General features: G+C 42.5%; 1 protein-coding gene and 2 long non-coding RNA genes across 3 annotated transcripts in view; 2 read left to right on the top strand and 1 right to left on the bottom strand.

The window, feature by feature from the left end:
- Window positions 1-19,306, top strand: part of ABL1 (ABL proto-oncogene 1, non-receptor tyrosine kinase) — a 185,216-nt gene that overhangs the window by 72,876 nt on the left and 93,034 nt on the right. The window lies entirely within an intron of this gene.
- On the top strand, window positions 12,908-15,186 carry LOC144335019 (uncharacterized). The gene is made up of 2 exons (XR_013405399.1): window positions 12,908-13,207; window positions 13,739-15,186. It is a non-coding gene; the product is annotated as an uncharacterized LOC144335019 (long non-coding RNA).
- Window positions 15,058-18,294, bottom strand: LOC144335014 (uncharacterized). Its single transcript, XR_013405394.1, has 2 exons — window positions 18,234-18,294; window positions 15,058-15,317 (listed from the first exon to the last, which is right to left on the bottom strand). It is a non-coding gene; the product is annotated as an uncharacterized LOC144335014 (long non-coding RNA).

Below are 19,306 nucleotides of genomic sequence, written 5' to 3'. Positions count from 1 at the left end.
AATCAATTGTGTATTTTTTTGGCGTCCTTGATGTGAACTCTAGAGAGCTGATGAAATAGAGGCTGTGATTGCTCTGTGTTAGCTTGGACAGTTAGCTTGGCAGTAATCACAAGAGCTTTAAGGAGTGCATCCTTTGCTAGTTCATAAAGATGTATTCTGATAACGGGGGACCAAAAGGATATATCCTGAAATGCAGTCGAGCAATAGATTACATTTGGATTTGAATGTAAGTGGCTGTGAATTAGAAATATTTTTTGGAATTAGGAAGTGTCTAGGTAGGAATGTAAGGTCTCCCCTCAAATTAAGAAGGAAAGGCTGTCTTCTAAGGCCAGAATTTAGGGTGAACACTGTGGAAGTTGGTGCATGTGTTTTTTTTGTTTTGTTTTGTTTTGTTTTTGAGATGGTGTCTTGCTCTGTCGCCCAGGCTGGAGTGCAGTGGCGCGATCTTAGCTCACTGCAGCCTTTGCCTCCTGGGTTCAAGCGATTCTCCTGCCTCAGCCTCCTGAGTAGCTGGGATTACAGGCGCCCACCACCATGCCCAGCTAATTTTTGTATTTTCAGTAGAGACGGGGTTTCACCAGGTTGGCCAGGCTGGTCTCAAACTCCTGACCTCACGTGATCCACCCACCTTGGCCTCCCAAAGTGCTGGGATTACAGGGGTGAGCCACTGCACCTGGCTTGTGCATGTGTGTTTTTCAAAAAATATACACAAGGTAAGGAAATTCAAGCAACCAAAAAAAAGACATTCAGTAAACAATAAGTCCCATCTTGCTAGTTTCTTCTGTATTTCTTCAGGGCCACTTTAATTGATTCTAAAATGTACATTATTTGTATTTTAAAAAATCTCTAAAATCAGCATCTATCTTAAAAGCAATATATTGCCATGGTTTAATTGGCACATGATTTAGTGATACATAAAATACAGGCATCTCTTGCAGTGGCATCTTTGATTTGAGGAAGTATAATATTCTATGAATATACAAATTTCTGTGTTTTTCTTTGTCCCCCCAACCTCTGCCCTTTTAAAGACACATAGGAATACAGTGGGGTTATAGGTTTATATACTACTACTTAGCTGTGCAGAGAAATTACAGCGTTAAAAAAAAAATCACCAGTCTGTCTTCCTTATAAGTCATCATCTAGAAATGGGGAGAAGCAAAGAATGGTATTTTGGCCAGTTAATAAGGTCTGATATTCTTTTGGCTTAAACAGTATCTTTTGGGTAAATTCTGGATTTTTTCATATATCCTGCCATCCACCATTAAAAACCAGCATCTGGCCTTGGGGGATTGTGAGATCTTGTGGAGGTGAGGGAGGCCCTTGCCTATGCTTGCTGCCTTTGCTCGTCTAGTCTAGTCTGGTCTGTTCTGGTCCCTGGGCCTTTTACAAGTATGCCCTTAAGTGTGGTTGGTGATCTTGCATTTTTTTCTTTTGTCTCCATCAGGGCCAGGGAACTGTCCTTGCTTCCCTTTGGTACATTCACCTTGCGGCAGATGTCATGGCTCTCAAGTTGAACTTCACTCTCTTTCTTACTAGTTAAGTTTTAGAGTGCTAAAACCGAGATCCTTCCCCTGCCTTATCAGGCCATGCAGCACTGCCATTTTATTCTGTAGCCATCTGTGTTGGGATGGGTGGAAGGTTGCGTCTGCAAGGTGGTCTCCTAGAGTTTCTATTAGGAAGTGGGGCAAAAGCCCCAGTGCCATCTCTTCAACCTGATGACCAGTCTGCCCTCTCTCCACCTGTGCTAGTTATCAATTTCTAGCTTGTTATCTCCAAATCCATTCTTCTTTGCCATGTTTCGTGATGTAGGAGCTGGACTCTGTCAATGGTTTTCCTTTGCCTGCTGGCGAGGTGTTAGGTTTTGTCAACAGAGTGCTGGAGGGATACTGCAAGGCCATGGTGGGAGGAGGATGTCCTTTCCCGCTGTGCTGATTTTCACTGGTGAATATCAGTGGACTAGCGTGCAAGACGCCCAGAAACACGTAGCAGCCATCATAGACAGCCCAGTGGGTGGTACCGGGGACCCGCTCCAACCACACACACCCTGCAGAGAGTTTCTCCACCACATGGTGGGCTGCTGCCCTGGGCCAGCTCTGGATCACGCCCTCTGACAAGCATGTTTGCCACCGGCATGCTGTGTGTTCCTGTGGAGCTGCCCTCTCTGAAAGTCTGAATCTCAGCTTTAGGATTGGGGGAGGCTCTCCTAAGTTGTTAGGTCCTCCCTCTTCACTCTACCTGCCCTTTTTAAGACACATAGTAATATAGTGGGTTCTAAGTAGTAGACACTTTGTTCATTTGCTACTTCTGTACCCGTGAGTCCTCTTTTACCCTTCTGTCACTTGTTAAAAATCTCAGCCGGGTGTGGTGGCTCACGCCTGTAGTCCCAGCACTTCAGGAGGCCAAGGCGGGCAGATCACTTGAAGTCAGAAGTTCGAGACCAACCTGGCCAACATGGTGAAACCCCATCTCTACTGAAAATACAAAAATTAGCTGGACATGGTGGTGCATGCCTGCAATCCCACCTACTTGGGAGGCTGAGGCACGAGCATCACTTGAATCCGGGAGGTGGTGACTGCAGTGAGCCAAGATCGTGCCACTGCACTCCAGTCTGGGCAACAGACTGGAACTCTGTCTCAAAAAAAAAAAATCTCGGCCGGGCGCGGTGGCTCAAGCCTATAATCGCAGCACTTTGGGAGGCTGAGACGAGTGGATCACAAGGTCAGGAGATCGAGACCATCCTGGCTAACACAGTGAAATCCCGTCTCTACTAAAAAATATAAAAACTAGCCGGGCGAGGTGGCGGGCGCCTGTAGTCCCAGCTACTCGGGAGGCTGAGGCAGGAGAATGAATGGCGTGAACCCAGGAGGCGGAGCTTGCAGTGAGCTGAGATCCGGCCACTGCACTCCAGCCTGGGCGACAGAGCGAGACTCCGTCTCAAAAAAAAAGAAAAAATCTCCTGTGGGACTTCAGTCTGTAGAGGTGATTGAGTGATGGCACAGGAAGGCCAATCCCAGTAAAAGAAAATGTTTATTACTTACATTTCCCAGAGGGGAGCATGCCGTGCCATGCCACGCCACGCCACGCCACGCCACGCCATGTCACACAGGCATGTGAGGAAGCACCATCCACAGGAGCAGAAAGGAGCTGGGGGAATGCCCACACCGGGGCCTTTGTTGGGCTTCTGTGGGAAAGGCCAGACAGGGCCAGGGACACATCTTAGGATTGGCTATTTTGGATAATTCTGGGGGGCCCTGGGGTAGAGGACTGTCCCTAGTTGTCTGGTTCCTAGCTCTGGGTGATTTAGGATAGGAGAAATATTGGCTTTGTGTATGAGAGTTAGATAAGGAGGTGGTTCAGAGTATGGCACTGGGTCGCAGGGGAGACGGAAAACAGCTTTGGCTATGAGTTTGACCCTGTGATTAGACTAATGGATGCCAAATAGATGAATACAGAATCTAAGAAAACACAGAACACTCTTTTAGCAGTATCTACTTTTTGTTAATAATTATTTTATTAAATTTTCCCTATTGAAATGACTGATTTGGTTTCTGTCTCCTGCCTGGTACATCACCTCTTCCGCGGAATTTGTGGGCGGGGAAGTGATGATACATGTTTGACTGCCTCCTCCTCTTTGCAGTGTGATGTGAGGGAAGGGCTGGACCCTTCCACATCTTTCTGTCTGGATGAAGCTCCTCTGGTGTCATTTCCTCCTTCTTCCCTAGTGTGGTAGGCAGCTCTGTCAGCTTGTCATAGAAGGGCATTTAAGTGACTTTGCCAATACAAGCAGTACTGCAATGAAGATATGCCATACTTTGCAATTAGTTATTAGCTTTAAAGTCCTGTTATGATATAGTAACTTAATAAGTGCAAAAAACATCTTGGATCAATAAGGATGGAAGAAAAGTATCGGCCTAGCTAGTCAGAATTAAAAGAAGGACTAAATCACGACTTTATTTCTGTGATTTCTTTTTGTATTTTTGAAACTCTTTTCTTAGGTCAGGGCCACCATGCCTTTTTGTCGAATTGATCTCTTTATCATTATATGCTATTTCTCCTTAAGCTCTGCAATATTCCTTGCTCTGAGTTGACTTTGGTGGGCACTTCAGCTTTCTTTTGATCACGCTTGCATAATACACCTTTTCCCATCTTTGTACTTGTAGCCTCCCTGTGTCATTGCCCCAGTGGGGAACTGCTGTTGCTCTTTACTTGGAGCCAGGCTCATGGTAGGGATGGGGATTTTCTTGGTTCTCTTGGTCTGACTCCATCTTAGGCAGGTACTGTGTGCCTGGACTTCAGGATAGGGCTTTCTTAGCATTGTGTGCCTCACCCTCCATGCCACCTGGACTGTGCCTTCTATGTGTGTGTTTGTGTGTGTGTGTGGTGCGAGCTCGTGTGTGAGAGAGAATTTCCCATGTTTTCCCCCAACGCCACCTGAAGGTGACTTTTGCATTGTATCAATGCACAATCCAGCAGACGATATTTGCTGGTACCTCACCCCCAGGAGCAGCAGATCTTTGCCTGGGTCCCGGGGACAGGGAAAGTTTCTTGCCCTTCCCCCAGTGTATTATGGCTTTTGCATTAGGTCTGAGAGAGGGGCTCAGGAAGGAGGCAAGACTTTACCCAAGTCCAGTATTGAGGGGTGCCCTCTACAGCCTCGTGCTCTGCTCCCAGTCATCCTCACGAGTACCTGGTAGTGGCCTGTGGAAAAGGGTTTGCAAGTGAGTTCAGACAGGAATTCTAGTGTTACACTAGCCCATGCTCAGCTCCATAAGAATTCATTACAATTTGAGCTGTTTTCCCGTCACCTGTTGACATGGCAGCCTCATCTTCCTCCTGTGCTCTGTGAAGGGTCACAGGGTTTGCATGTCCCATTTCTCCTTGGAGGGATTTGTTACTCATTAGAATTCAGTTCACCTGATTGCCTTGTGGCCTCAGCTCTCTGATTAGCTCAATAAAAGTTACAATTTTGGCTGGGCGAGGTGGCTCACACCTGTCATCCCAGCATTTTGGGAGGCCGAGGTGGACGGATCACGAGGTCAGGAGATCGAGACCATCCTGGCTAACACGGTGAAACCCTGTCTCCACTAAAAAATCAAAAAATTAGCCGGGCATGGTGGCGGGCGCCTGTAGTCCCAGCTACTCTGGAGGCTGAGGCAGGAGAACAGCCTGAACCCGGGAGGCAGAGCTTGCAGTGAGCTGAGATTGTGCCACTGTACTCCAGCCTAGGCGACAAGAGTGAGACTCCGTCTCAAAAAAAAAAAAAAAAGAAAAAAAAGAAAAAGAATAATTGCGATTTTGTTGATTAGCTGGCTTTTTCTTTTTGTTGGGTCGAAAATGATGTTCTCTTATGGCTTTCTGCATCTTAAGCAAGGGTAGTAGAACTCTGTTTCTTCACCTGTCCCACAGCAGAATTATGTAAGTAAAATAAAATTTAGTGCAATTTGCTAATACAAATACTGTATATATATTCTGTTTTCCACATCCACCATTGGTTTAAGTTTGAGCACCCCTTTTTTACTTTGTATTTCGAAATAATTTCAAACTTACAAAAAATTTACAAGAATTATACAGAGAATTCCTACATGTCCTTTACTTAGTTCGAGTCATCAATTTTTAACGTATTGCCACATTGCATTTGCTTTATCATTTCCCCCGTTTCTATATGTGTATGGGTATAAAATTTGTTTTTCTGAATCATTTGAGAGTAGGTTACAACATTTTGCCTTTTTATCCCTTAATACCTTAAGTGTATTTTGTAAGAACAAGGATCTTCTCTTATGTAAGTACAGTATAATTATCAACTTTAGGAAATTTAACTTTGATAGAATACTTTTATTTAACCTAAAATCCGTATTCCAATTTCCTCAATTCTCCCAATAATGCCGTTTCTAGCAGTGACCCCCTTGGGCATAGGATCCAGTCCAGGATCATGGATTGCATTAATTTGTCATGATCTTTAATATCCTGTAACCTGGAACAGTTTCTCAGTCTTTCTGTCTTGCATGACATTGGTATTTTTCAAGAACATGGAGCAGTTATTGTATAGAATGTTTTTCCATTTTGGCTCGAACATTCAGTTTCAGTTTGTTCGATGTTTCCTTACCATTAGATTCAAGTTACACATTTCTGTTTTAGAATATTACAGAAGTAATGCTGTATCTTTCTCTTGGTATTACATCCAGTTGCATACCTTGTCTTTTTGCCTGTCGTTAGTGATACTAATTTTGATTATTTAGTCAAGGTACTGTCTGGTTCTTTCATTAGATAGTTGCTAGTTTTCCTCTTGCATCTATTTTTGTTTTTGTTTTTGTTTTTTCCCCTTAACTTTTTCTCCCTGTGATTTCCTGAAACTGCTTGCATCTAAAAAGCAATCTGTGGGGAGGCATTTTGTGACCATATAAGTAACCTGCTCCTCATGAAACAAAATACAAGCCTCGGGTTCTCTTAGAGTGGAGAAAGGGATCAGTGATCCAAGACCGTTTCTCATGAAGCTAATACCTCAGAGAGGCTACAACATCAGAGAGAAAATGTACTGGGGAGAAGCACCTTATACAATATCAACCAGAAAGGAATATTTCTGTCTGAGCTTTCACTTTGAGTGGAGGGCAAAGAAAAAAAAAATCACATGAGAACTTGTGGCTGCTGACCAGCTGCTCCCACATGGGTTTAGAAACTGGTTTTTTCCTATCTATGTGACCTCCAATAGCTGCAAGTTGGAAGTCTTGATTTAGAGTGAAGTTAGGTTTTTACTGTCCCTGGGTGCTTGACAAAAACATGTTTAAGTCTTCCCTAACTCAGAGTTTCCATAGATCATTGCAGCCAATATGAACACACCAAAATGGACATACACACACACACCCACACCCAAAACAAGATATCATGAGCAAGAGTCAGTAGAAACAATAGTTGTTTCTGACGATTTCAGATACTGGAAATATTGAATATAGACTATAAGTTCATTTAGTACCTTTGGGGAAGCAAAAGAAGGAATTGAAAATATGAGGAAAGAAAGAGATACATCAAAACCAGGCAATTTTATTTTTAAAAATCAAATATAATGTTCAGAAGTAAAAAACATAATCATTGAGATAAAAAATTTATGGGTGGGTTAAATCTTAGAATAGAAACAGCAGAAATGAGAATTAGTAAACTAGAAGATACGTCTGAAGAAATAACACAGACTGAAGCTTGTTGAAACAAAGGGATGTAAAACATGAGAGGCTCAGAGATATAGTGAGAAGGTCCAGCTTATGGCTAATTGGAGTTCCAGAAGAAGATGCTACAGGGAATGGCAAAGAGATAATGTTGAAACAGATAATGAGTGAGAATCTTCATAACTGATCAACAACAGATCTTTGTCTGTCATTTGTGGAAGCTAGCACAACAGTTTTAAATGGAGGCCCATAGGCCATGTCTAAATATTTAAAAGTTACAAATGTGACACACTGTGAAATGAAATATGTGTATACTCCTACCTTGACAAATATGTCTCTATGATAATCAAGAAGATGAGGTTTAAGTGTAGAGTTCTTGAACTCCACAGAGCTCTACGCTGGCACGTAGCAGGAGAGTGAGCCAGACCTTCGCCTGTGACCCCCACCCTTTTGTCTTTCTTCCCCCAGCTTTATCCATACTGTGAGGGGCCTCATGCGCACATGTGTACATATTTCAGCCTGCATATCTAAGCTCTGTTCACGCTCCTCACAAGCATGCTTCTAGGTGGCAATTCTGGCCTAGGCCCATATGCTGGTGCATTCTACTTTATTTTATTTTAATTTAATTAATTTATTTATTTAGAGACAGGGTTTCATTCTGTTGGCCAGGCTGGTCTGATCATAGCTCGTTACAGCCTTGAACTTCTGGACTCATGTAATCCTCCTGAGCAGCTGGGTCTACATTAATTACCACGCCTAGCTATTTTTATTTTTATTTTTTGTAGCAACAGGGTCTCGCTGTGTTTCCCAGGCTGGGTTTGAACTCATGGCCTCAAGCAGTCTTTCTGCCTCGGCCTCCCAAAGTGCTGAGATTGCAAGCATGATCCACTGTTCCTGGCCAGCATTCCACTTTGATAACAGACCTGTGGAAAAGGCCCATGTGAGCCCTGAATATAGGCATGGATTCAATTAAGTAAGGAATTCCAGCATCCTGGATACCTAGAATATGGTGATCAGACTCAGGGTGGGTGCAACTCCTTGGGCCTTCAGACTCCTTGCCCTGTGGGGAGAGGTGGAGTCTTTTAAATTATAGAATCTAGGGTAGGGGCTTCTCTTGGAGTAGGTTCTAAGGGTGGTAATGAGAGACAGAAGTTCTCTGGTTCAGGAAGCCCATCAAATTCCAAAGCAGCAAAGAAGGAAAGGAAGGAAATTCACGTCTAAACATATCAGTAAAGCTGTGAACCTATAGAACATCAAAACCAGAAACGATTCTTAAAAATAGTGAGAGAGAAAAGACAGATTACCTACAAAGGAACAACAATTAGTATGCCAGCTGGCTTTTCTGTACCAAGAGTGGAACTCCTGAAACAGTATTTTCAAAGTAGGCAGTGAAAATAACTATTGATCTAGAATTGTGTAGCCATGAAACAGTCTTTACAGAATGAGAATGAAGTGAAATAAAGACATTAGATAAATAAAAACAAAAATAATTTACCACTGAGAATTCATCACTGTGATGGTTAATATTAGGTGTCAACTTGATTGGGTTGAAGGATTGTTTCTGGGTGTGTCTGTGAGGGTGTTGCCAGAGGAGACTGACATTTGAGTTGGTGGACTAGGAGAGGAAGACCCACCCTCAGTGTGGGTGGGTACCATCCAATTGGTTGCCGGTACAGCTAGAACAAAGCAGGCCAAAGAAGGTGAGATAAGCTTGCTGAGTCTCCTGGCTTCCTTCCTTCTCCCATCCTGGATGTTTCTTCCCACTCTTCCTGCCCTTCCACATAAGACTCCAGGTTCTAAGGCCTTTGGACTCTTGGACTTATACCAGTGGCTTGCCAGGGGCTCTTGGGCCTTTGGCCACAGACTAATGGCTGCACTGTTGGCTTCCCTGGTTTTGAGACTTTCAGACTCGGACTGAGCCACTACCAACTCTCTTTCCTGGCTTGCAGAACTCCTATTGTGGGACTTTGCCTTGTAATCGTGTGAGCCAGTTCTCCCAAATAAACACCCTTTCATATATACATATATCCTATTAGTTCTGTCCCTTTGGAGAACCCTGACTAATACCATCACTAAAGAACATCCTCAAGAAGAAAGGAAATGACACCAAGAAGGAAGATTTAAAACTTAAGACAACATTAAGTTGATCCAGAGAGATGCATTAACTTGCCTAAAGATCACACTTGGTTCAGAACCAAGCCTAGACTTAAACCCAGACAGGATGCAAGAAAGAAATCAAGTTAGCAACAGAATTTCATTTTCACCCAGGAAGTAGACACAGGGTCCCTTGGGGCTCATTTTGGGAGAAGGCCTACATTTTTGCCAGGACATACCACCACTTACATGTCGAGTCTTACAGCCTCCAGGACTTTAAGCTTCCCATTGCTAATGTGTCATTTTTCGTTTCTCTTGCCACTGAGTTGTTTGCTTAACTGGAGGATTTTACTTTCTGCCCTTCAAGTAGTCACATTGTAGCTCGCATGGAACATAAGTGAGTCTTGGCAGTGTTGCCAGGAGCAGGATGACTTTAATTTCATTCCTCCTAATCTTGATGCTGTTTTTCCCTTTCCGGTTCCCATCAGCTACTTCCTGCCCCTAGTGGTCCTATGAGTCCTTCAGTTCTCCCCCTTTCTCTATGACACACCAGGAGCCATGTCAGATGTGATTTCTGACCTGGAACCCTGAATGGCACAAGGAGAAGAAGTACTGAGTTGGGGGAGGGTATAAGAGGGTTTAAGATGCGTGAAAAATGTTGAGTAGGATATTTCAAGAGATAGTTGAAATAATATGGTACCTTTTGTTTACGTCACCATACTTGGCAAATTTGATCATATGTCATCTCGTTTGATGTCTTTGAGATGACAGATGTTGTCCCTACTGTAGAGCTAAGATCCTCAGAGAGATCAAGTGACTTGCTTGTGATCACTGTTAGAAAGTGGCAGAGGCCCAGAACTACCCCTTGCAGCTGCTTTCTAGTTTCTAATCAGATGTTTTTTCGCTAACACCATCTTGCCTCTGCAAACTGATGACTTACAAAATGCTACTATAGGGTATTACTTTTTATTTTTGAGACAGAGTTTTGCTCTTGTCGCCCAGGCCAGAGTGCAATGGCACGATCTCGGCTAACTGCAACCTCCGCCTCTGAGGTTCCAGCTATTCTATTGCCTTAGCCTCCCGAGTAGCTGGGATTACAGGTGCCCGCCACCATGCCTAGCTAATTTTTGTATTTTTAGTAGAGACAGGGTTTCATCATGTTGACCAGACTGATCACGAACTCCTGACTTCAGGTGATCTGCCCACCTCCATCTCCCAAAGTGCTGGGATTATAGGCGTGAGCTACCGCACCTGGCCAAGGGTAATACTTTTTAATCAGCCATTAAGATTCACATGGAATTTGCTTATTTTTAGTATTCCTGTTAGTACTGATGGATTTCTTTAGAAGTTTTTTCCATAGATCTATTTGCCCCTCACCTCCCCAACTCCTCCAGCATCTGCCCCCTTTCTTCCCCACACATATTGTGATGTCTAACCTGGGCCTCAGTTATCGTGAATTTTAAATTGGTGGTATCCATACTAATCAGGATTTCCTGTAATTGGAACATTCTTCACACTTTTGATATTTGCTGAGATTGTCCTCTCCATGCATTTTAGAAGTTTCAGACTATTTCTTCTGAGAAATAACTAGAGTCTGTGCAAGCTGTGTTGCACATTTTCACTGCAGTTTCAGCACTGAGTGTTGCTTGCTTGAAAAGAGGCGATAAACCAAGTTATTGAGTGCAGTTTCAAGCCCAAACCACCACTGTCCCATAGATCAGGGGTCCCCAACCCCCAGGAAACAGGCCGTATAGCAGGAGGTGAGCGGCAGGTAAGCAGTGAAACTTCATCTGTATTTACAGATGCTCCCCATAGTACTCATTACTGCCTGAGCTCTGCCTCCTGTCAGATCAGTGGCGGCATTAGTTTCTCATAGGAGCACGAACTCTATTGTGAACAGTGCATGCGACGAATCCAGGTTGCGTGCTCCTTATGAGAATCAAATGCCTGATGATCTTTCATTGTCTCTTATCACTCCCAGATGGGACTGTCTAGTTGCAGGAAAACAAGCTCAGGGCTCCCACTGATTCTACATTATGGTGAGTTGTATAATTATTATATATTATAATAATAATAGAAATAAAATACATAATGTAATGCACTTGAATAATCTCAGAACCACCCCCCACCCCCCACCCCCAGTCTGTGGAAAAATTGTCTTCCACAAAAGCAGTTCCTGGTGCCAAAAAGGTTGGGGACTGTTGCCACTGGATCATGACACATTACTATCTTATTGAATTAAACGTTGCAAACTGCAATGTTTGTAACTGCCTGTAGGTCATTTTTTATTTATTTTTTTAACCTGTGAGCCCACATCCATAAAGTTAGCAAAATATGTCATAGTCAAGAGATTTTGCTTTATGAATAGCCGATTTACTTTGCTCACAAGCTTCGAAAGAACCTTTTTCCAAAGGCCAAGTTTAAGACACCTTAGACCATAGAAATATGTGTATTTCGTGGCCGTTTGATCATTTGAAGGTCAGATTTTATCAAAACAAATGAATCAGTTTTTCCTTCCTTCATCATTCCCTAATTGGTTTCCAAAATAAAATGATTAGTGGCTGCGTTTCTCAACTGCATTGTTTTGATTACAGTCTTACTGGCTGTATTGGGTGATACATTGGGAAATGCTTTCATAACTGGTGATCAGTGTTGACTGGGTTACATGACTTCATAAAGGCCCAGATATGTTGCCTCGAGAAAGTCTTTGAAGGAGCAAGCTCGCTCTTATGCTTTTGTTACTAAGTTAGGGAAAATGATTTTAAATAATGGAACCTTAGTTATAACGTAGGTTCCACTCTTCTTGAGATTTGTGTTACTTTTTAGATATGACAAAAGTGTGCATTTTTAGAGTTCCTCTTACCCCAGGAACAATGGATTTGCTTGGCTTTCAAATGGCAGGATATGCTGAGTATTTCTGACTGCAGGTTTCTTTTTTCGGGTACCCTCAAAAGTGTACCGTAAATAGCAGATTAATCTCCCTTTTGCTGTCCGTGAGTCCCTTCCCGTTTCTTCAGCACTGCTTGATATGACTGGTATGGAGTAATAAAGCTGGCTGGCCTAGTTAGTGTGACACAAGTGGTTTCTTGTGAGCATCCACTTGCACTGCAATTGGGCCTTTTGTCCATTGGTGAACTGCTCCTTGCCTTGTGGTCCTGTAGCTAGTTTGCCACTGAGTATTTCCATCATAAAACAGGAAGGAATCATTACCCTGATGTTATGAAGTGGGTGGTTTTAAAATTCCACTTCAGATGGCACTGACCTTTCCTTAATACAGCTGGTTTCACTTAATACATTTTGTTTAAACAAATCCTGTTCCTGGAAGTGGTTTCAGAATAGTCTGTTCCTCGTAGCTGTTCCTTTGCTCTTAATTTTAAAAGTGTTTTCCCGACAGTATCATTTGTGCTCGCACGACAGATTAGAAACTTCTGCTTGCAGTCATCACACTTATGAATTATGTTGTGTCCAGATATGATATATTGATGATTGTATTCAGTAGCTTGAAGGTTTAAGTGATAACTTTATTTTGGAAAACTGACTAAATTATTTTGTTGCTTAGGTATCTCCCCTTTAAGGGATTCTGATGTCTAGCAGTCTCAATGGACAAAACAGATAAAAGAGAGAATGAGTATTTTTCAGTTTGTAAACATGAACAATTCTTTTTTTTTTTTTTTTTTTGGAGACAGAGTCTTGCTCTGCCGCCCAGGCTGGAGTGCAGTGGCGTGATCTTGGCTCACTGCAAGCTCCGCCTCCCGGGTTCACGCCATTCTCCTGCCTCAGCCTCCCGAGTAGCTGGGACTACAGGCGCCCGCCACCTCGCCCGGCTAGTTTTTTTGTATTTTTTAGTAGAGACGGGGTTTCACTGTGTCAGCCAGGATGGTCTTGATCTCCTGACCTCGTGATCTGCCCATCTCGGCCTCCCAAAGTGCTGGGATTACAGGCTTGAGCCACCGCGCCCGGCCAAATATGAACAATTCTTAACAAAAAAGCCAGAGCTGGACTTATTAAATAATCAACATGTTTTAAAGTGGGATAGACATTTCTATTTTAGGTATGATACAACAATATTTAAATTTTAGGAAAGACTGGATAGAAATATAAAATATTAGTAGTCCTGCTCTGACTTTTCTAAAACAAGTTTATATTACTTTATTTAAAAATGTTTACGAGAGTACCTTTAAAAATTGGGCTTTATAGGCTGGGCGCAGTGACTCATGCCTCTAATCCCGGCAGGCCGAGGCTGGCAGATCACCTGAAGTCAGGAGTTCGAAGTTAACACTGTGAAACCCCAGAGTGCTGGGATTATAGGCATGAGCCACAGTGCCCGGCCCTTTTTCCTTTCTTTTTGTTTTTGTGTCTTCCTCAATCACACAGGCTGGAGTGCAGTGAAGCGCTTGGCTCACTGCAACGTCCGCCTCCTGGGTTCAAGTGATTCTCCTGCCTCAGTCTCCCGAGCAGCTGGGACTACAGGCGCCCGCCACCACGCCCAGTTAATATTTTGTGTTTTTAGTAGAGATGGGGTTTCACCATGTTGGCCAGGATGATCTCGATCTCTTGACCTCATGATCCGCCCGCTTCTGCCTCCCAGCTGACAGTGGATTTTCTTTGTTTTCTCCTTCATCTGAAGATGTCTTCCCTTTGCCTTCATTTTTAAAGGATATTTTCTCTGGGTATTAGAATTATAACTCGAGAGTACAGAGGTTGACAAGTTTTTTTGGTGTTGGTTTAATTTTAGGTTGTGTCCTTTTTGTTGTTAGCTTTTGTTTTTGCCCCTTGTAGATGTTTCACTGTCTTTTGGCTCATGTGTTCCGATGAGAAGTCAGGCCTTTATTGGGTCCTTGTGCTCGTCTGTTTAATGCCTCTTCCTATACCTGCCCTTTCTCTCTTGCTGCTTTCAAGATTTGCTCTTTATCTTTGGTTTTGGAGTATTTGACTATGAAGTGCAACCTGCTTTGTTTCTTCTTGGTGTACATTCAGCATCTTGCATTTTCAAATATCTGCATATCATGAAGTTTGGGCAGTTTTTGGCTCTCGTTTCTTCTAAATTTTTTCTGAGTCTTTGTTCATTTTTTTCTTTCAGTCTTTTTTTTTTTTTTTTTTTTTGAGATGGTCTTTCTCTGTTGCCCAGGCTGGATGGTACAGCGGTGTGATCACGGCTCACTGCAGCTTTGGCCTCCTGGGCTTAAGCCATCCTCCTGCCTCAGCCTCTTTGAGTAGCTTGGACCACAGGCACACACTACCACACCCAGGTCATTTTTTATTGTTAGTAGAGACAAGAGTCTTGCCATGTTGCCCAGGCTGGTCTCAAACTCCTGGGCTCAAGCAGTCCGCCTGCCATGGTCTCCCAAAAGGCTGGGATTACAGGTGTCAGCCACTATGCCAAGCCTTTTCAGTTTTTCTCTCTCTTCTTTACGTTGGTTAATTTCTACTCATCTCTTTTGAAATGCACATACCGTCCTTTTCTTTGTCCATTCAGCTGAGTATATCCAGTGAATTTTTTATTTCAAGAAGTTAATTTTTTTCAGTTCTAGAATTGCCATTTAATTGTTTTTTGTTATTCCTATTTGCCCCATTGAGATTTCCTACTTCTTTGCTGAGATTTTCATTCATTGAAAACATGCCTTGTTGAGCATGTCTGCTTCATTGAGATGGTTATAATAGCTGCTTAAAATCTTTGTCTATTCCAACATTTTGTTGATCTACAAGTTAGACTGGAGGTTGAACTAATTTGTCCCACTGTTTGATTCTTTGTATGGTGGGTAGTTCTGGGTTGTTTACTGGACTGTATGAATGTCAAATTCTGGAAATTCTAGATTCTGTTACTTTTCTCTAATACTTGTTTGGTTTTATCAGGTAGTTTTCTTGGCTGGGTTTGAACACAGATGTGTTTCTCTCTGAGATCTTTAGTCTGTAGCTGAGCTGCTTTGTGTCTGTCTCATGCGTGAGTGGCTCAAGGGTCAGTCAGGGATATGATTGTTCAGGGATTGGAGATCTTCCCCTGTCTCTTTCCCTTCTAGGATTACTTCACTTTTATTTATTTATTTATTTATTTAGAGACAGAGTTTTGCTCTGTCACCCAGGCTGGAGTGCAATGGTGCGATCTCAGCTCACTGCAACCTCTACCTCCTAGGTTCAAGGGATTCTCCTGCCTCAGCCCCCTGAGTAGCTGGGATTACAGGCACGCGCCACCACGCCCAGCTAATTTTGGTATTCTTGGTAGAGATGGGGTTTCATCATGTTGGCCAGGCTGGTCACGAACTCGTGACCTCATGCTCCGCGACCCGCCTCAGCCTCCCCAAGTGCTGGGATTACAAGCGTGAGCCACTGCACCCAGCCCACTCTCTTTATTATTCATAGTTTCCTGGCTTCTCTTTTCTGATTCACATAGCCAAAAATGCTATGAGTTTTTCTATGCATGTTTCTGTCATGTCTGTGCATGACATAAATCATAATATCCTAAGACACAAAATTGTTAAAGGCAATAATTTGGAAACATACAACAATAAATAAAATGGTTATAGAGACGTAACTTAAAAAAGTAGAACATTTTGTTAAAATGGTTCCTGAATATGCTGGAAAATTCAGACAGTTAACCAAATATTTTGATGATAAAGAGGAAAGGAATCTGTTATCTGGAGGTAGAATAACTTGGCCATTTTACAGAAAGGAAACAAATTCTGATTTCACTTTTTGTATATCACCCATTTGACAATTTTCAATAAAAGGTTTATTGAAAATTGAATAAATTTATTAGCATGAGCCAAGATTGCAAGAATTTTTTTTTTTTTTGGTGATGGAGTCTTGCTCTGTCGCCTAGGCTGGAGTGCAGTGGCACAATATCAGCTCACTGTAGGCTCCACCTCGTGGGTTCATGCCATTCTCCTGCCTCAGCCTCCCAAGTAGCTGGGACTACAGGCGCCCACCACCATACCCCGCTAATTTTTTGTATTTTTAGTAGAGACGGGGTTTCACCTTGTTAGCCAGGATGGTCTCGATCTCCTGACCTTGTGATCTGCTCGCCTTGGCCTCCCAAAGTGTTGGGATAACAGGCATGAGCCACCACGCCCGGCCCAGTCTTGAACTCTTGACCTCAGGTGATCCACCCGCCTCAGCCTCCCAAAGTGCTGGGATTACAGGCGTGAGCCACCACGCCCGGCTATAACATTTTCAAAGTGGCACATTTTAATATGAATAAACTTTCATATTAATGTGAAGCACACGCCTGGCCAATTGCAAGACTTTAAACACAACTCCTTATTTCTTCAGATTCATCATCTGTAGGCCTTACAAATCCAGACATGCAGAGTTAACTTTCCTCAGATCTGTTATTAATACATTTGCCATTAATAGTTTACATTCACATTTATCTTTTGTTACCTATTATCATTTATAAACCTTTGAATCAATCTTAATATACTTTTTTAGGTGTGTGTTTAGTATATAAATATATATAATTCTGAGAGTAGGTGATAGGATTCAAGCTTTTAACTAATTTTAAAATATTAATTATATCAACACATTAAATAAAATTATATCTATAATATTGATTTACCATCTTAATAAATTAACAGTTTCCTTAAGGAAAAAAGCAGACAAACTACATTTATCATTTTATATACATATTTCAATTTCACTGTAACCATTTATATTCACCAATTGCAGAGTTCAAGTTTATAGGCACAAAAGAAAACCAAGAATTGTCTAGCTTTTTTTAATGAACATACGTTTTATATCACTTTAACAAATTTCAGGGTGGCAAAATAAGCTGGATATAACATCATTCAAAGAAATTTTCACTTCTAATAATCTTTAAGTATTTTATTTGTAAAAATAAAGAGGGAGGGTAACTTAAAACTACATATAGTGGCTGGTGTTTGGACCTTTTTCCTAATTAGAAATTGTCCATGTATCCAAAGATTATTTATTAACTCAGTTTATTATGAGTTAAAGAGATCTTGGCCGGGCGCGGTGGCTCAAGCCTGTAATCTCAGCACTTTGGGAGGCCGAGACGGGCAGATCACGAGGTCAGGAGATCGAGACTATCCTGGCTAATACGGTGAAACCCCGTCTCTACTAAAAAATACAAAAAAACTAGCCGGGCGAGGTGGCAGGCGCCTGTAGTCCCAGCTACTCGGGAGGCTGAGGCAGGAGAATGGCTAAACTCGGGAGGCGGAGCTTGCAGTGAGCTGAGATCCAGCCACTGCACTGCAGCCTGGGCGACAGAGCGAGACTCTGTCTCAAAAAAAAAAAAAAAAGAGATCTTAAAGTTCACTAAACACCTGGAAATTAAAACTTAGGCCAACACATCAAAGTCTTTACAACTTGAAGCATTTTAAGAATTAATGAGGCAAGGCACGCACCTGTGGTCCCAGCTACCCAGGAGACTGAGGCAGGAGGACTGCTTGAGCCCAGGAGTTTGAAGCTGCAGTGAGCTATGATCATGCCACTGTTCTTCAGCCCAAGAGATTGAGTGAGACCTGTCTCTTAAAAAAAAAAAAAAAAAGGCTGGGTGCAGTGGCTCATGCCTGTAATCCCAGCACTTTGGGAGGCTGAGGCAGGTGGATCACGAGATCAGGAGATGGAGACCATCCTGGCTAACACAGTGAAACCCTGTCTCTACTAAAAAAATACAAAAAAATTAGCAGAGCTTCGTGGCGGGCGCCTGGTACTAACCAGCTACTTGGGAGGCTGAGGCAGGAGAACGGTGTGAACCTGGGAGGTGGAGCTTGCAGTGAGCCAAGATCACGCCAGTGGCTCACACTTGTAATCCCAGCACTTTGGGAGGCCGAGTTGGGCAGATCACCTGAGGTCAGGAGTTTGAGACAAGCCTGACCAACATGGAGAAACCTCGTCTCTACTAAAAATACAAAATTAGCGGGCGTAGTGGCACACGCCTGTAATCCCAGCTACTCGGAGGCTAAGGCAGGAGAATCGCTTGAACCTGGGAGGTAGAGGTTGCAGTGAGCCAAGATTGCACCATTGCACTCCAGCCTGGGCAACAAGAGCCAAACTCCATCTCAAAAAAAAAAAAAAAAGAACAAAAAATTCACAAGACTAAATCATTTAAAAAAGATCTCTTTTATTATAGTTTCTTTCAATTAAACATTTTTATATTTTTGAAATTTTAAGCAATTTGTGCAAACGAGATCCTACTGGACCTATAAAGCTAATGTAGTTAATTTGGAAGGTTTAAATCACGAGAAATTAAGCCCAAATCTTGGATTGATTTAATTATTGTGTTAACATTGTTTTTGTATCATAATAAAATCAGAAGGATGCATACAGTTGTTTCTAAGCTAATAGTAACTTCTATTTCTAGTCCAAAGAGTCATCTATCAAAAGCCAGCTCTTATTAAGTAGGGGGACCAGGAGGCAGGTCTCTCGGTTAAACAAAGTTATTGACTTGTGTTTAGACAGGCAAGACAGAGTATCTCCTCATGAGGTTTTCTTTTAGCCTTTTTGTTCTGAAGTTAATATGTCTTTTAAGTGAATAATCTTGTTTAGAACAACTTTTTTTCTTTTTTCTTTTTTTTTTTTTTTGAGACAGAATCTCGCACTGTCGCCCAGGCTCAAGTACAGTGGCACGATCTCGGCTCACTGCAACCTCCACCTCCTGGGTTCAAGTGATTCTCCTGCCTCAGCCTCCTGAGTAGCTGGGACTACAGGCGTGTGCCACCACTCCCGACTAATTTTTTTTTTGTATTTTTAGTAGAGACGGGGTTTCACAATGTTGGTCAGGCTGGTCTCGAACTCCTGACCTCATGATCCACCCGCCTGGGCCTCCCAAAGTGCTGGGATTACAGGCGTGAGCCACCACGCCTGGCTATAACAACATTTTCAAAGTGGCACATTTTAATATGAATAAACCTTCTATAGTTACATGTCCAGAATGGTTTTTTTTTTCTTTTTTTTGTGGAATTTCTTGACTGTTTATTTGTACTAGGTATTTCTTCAGTATATCCATAATGACAGAACAATTGTTTATGATTGATTGATCTCCAAAGTTTCCCAAGAAAAGAGAAAAAGTGGGAGAGGAAGGAAGAAAGAAGTGAGCAGAA

Source organism: Macaca mulatta, chromosome 15 (assembly GCF_049350105.2).
Source record: "Macaca mulatta isolate MMU2019108-1 chromosome 15, T2T-MMU8v2.0, whole genome shotgun sequence".
Classification (NCBI taxonomy): Eukaryota; Metazoa; Chordata; class Mammalia; order Primates; family Cercopithecidae; genus Macaca; species Macaca mulatta.
The sequence above is the reverse complement of the archived record's forward strand: the minus strand, read 5'-3'. Positions and strand labels throughout refer to the sequence as shown.